The sequence below is a fragment of the Lucilia cuprina genome, chromosome 5 (assembly GCF_022045245.1).
Source record: "Lucilia cuprina isolate Lc7/37 chromosome 5, ASM2204524v1, whole genome shotgun sequence".
Classification (NCBI taxonomy): domain Eukaryota; kingdom Metazoa; phylum Arthropoda; class Insecta; order Diptera; family Calliphoridae; genus Lucilia; species Lucilia cuprina.
The window spans coordinates 32,450,437-32,452,668 of record NC_060953.1 but is presented as its reverse complement, the minus strand read 5'-3'; positions in this window follow the sequence as shown (position 1 = coordinate 32,452,668).

Below are 2,232 nucleotides of genomic sequence, written 5' to 3'. Positions count from 1 at the left end.
TTTTATGATCCCCCATAGATTTTCTATGGGGTTTAAATCGGGACTTTGTAGTGGCCACTCAAGAACATTATTTTCATTTTCATCCAACCACGACTTAACGACCCGAGATTTATGTTTCGGGTCGTTATCTTGCTGAAACATCCACCCTGGTGATAAATTTTCAGCATAATCGCCATTGAGATTATTTTCTAATATGTTCTTATACATTTCACCGGTCATTTTACCCTCTATTTTAATTAATGGTCCCACACCAGACGAGGAAAAACATCCCCAAACCATCACGGATGACCCACCGTGGTTAACCGTTTTTTTTGTATAGTTGGGGTTCAATTCTGTATTTACTGGTCGTCGTACATATGGCCTACCATCATTTCCAAATACGTTAAATTTTGATTCGTCGCTCCAGACTATCATTTTCCAAAAATTCGAATCTTTATTGATGTGATTCTTGGCAAACTGCAGGCGTTTCTTAATATTTTTCTTCGACACGTTTGGCTTTCGTCGAGCTATGCGACCATGAAGGTTATTTTCGGCCAGTCGTCTTCTTACAGTCCTTGCCGTAATTTGAACCCCATATTTTGATTCCATCTGAGATCTAATTTGAGTGGATGTCAAAAATGGGTCAGCTTTACTCATTCTGACCATAATCCGGTCTTTAGCTGCGGTCGTTTTTCGAGGCTTTTTTCTTTGTAAATTGTTAAAAGTTTTATACATTTTGTAATGCGTAATTGCGTTAACAATTTTGCCCCGGGATAATGCTAATGTTTTTACCACTTTGGCGATAGAACCAACATTTTGGAAACAATACCAAATGATCTCCCTTTCAGCGGGAGTAGTGCTTTTGTTTTTACCCATTATTCAAAGAAATCAAACAACGTTATGGGGGAGGGTGCTAAAATGTTTAAACAGTCCATTAAGTCAATTTTTACAAAAATTTACATTTTAGTTATATCCATTTACCTTTTAAAATTAAAATGACTTAATTAAATGTCCACCTAATTTTTGTTGACGTTTCAAGAAATTATTTACTATTAATAAAGCAAAGCACTAAAATGCCAAAAATTCATATAATCACAAATAATCCTAACGGGACTTTTTGTGCAAAAACAGCAATGTAAATATAAAAAAATAAAAAGTTTTTTACACTCAAAAAATAGCTTGCATTAATAACTTAATTCAATGTCCACAAGTATATATATATATATTCCAACATGATATGCCTTTTCGAAAGCTTTTTCAATATCCAGTGACACTGCGACGGTGCATTGACCTTTTCTCAATTTTTTTGATCTTATTTGTTCACTACTTCTGTTAGCATCACAGATATATTCTTGACCGTTGGGTTGTAGTCTATTATGTGTTTCCTCATATATATTTTTAACATGAACCCATTTCTCATTTATTACTTACCCATTACTCATACACTTTATAATTTCGTTAACGTTTTGTAATGCGTTATCCAAACCCTTCCCGATTCTTCGGAACCGCGCTTTTAAATGCCCAAATACATTCTCTGCAATTCATTTAAATTTGCAGATATGTGAAATGAATATGGTTTCTTAAGAGTTTCTGAAAGTGTTAATGCTGAATCTCCTAGTATAACTACCGGAAATTCAGTTCCATTTACATATATGATCTTGTTGTTGTTTGTCATTTAACTTCTTTTTCAGGGTCTATCTTTCAATCTGTGTCTTTACATAAAATAAAGAAGTATGTGTTAATTTTACCCTATACCATTAAAGTTAAGCAATCAGAATCACTTTCTGAGTTGGTATAGATTTGTTTGTATGTATATAATTCACTTCAATAAATTCTTTGAGATTAAGTCGTTAATTAACATAAATTTATTTATTACTGTTGTAAGATGTTTTTAAAACTTTTTTAATTACAATATAGGTTATGGAATGTAAGTAGAAATAACTGCAATCCACTAACGCTAATAATACAGTGAAATATCAGCCTTTGTAATTATAATAGTCGGCAGCTTTTTCAGCGTGACATCCTTCGATATGACATCTGTCTAGAAATTAGTTTTTTAAACATATGTACAAATGTAATGTAATGCTAAAACATTGAGGAAATCCCATTTTTTCAAATTCGTTTACGCATTCATTAACTTTTTCTTCAGTAACAAATTATTGTGGTAAAAATTCAGAAGCCATACTACAGAACAAAATCTTTTAATATTGTACAAACTTGTTTTTCTAAAGAACTCACATCTCAGTAATGTGT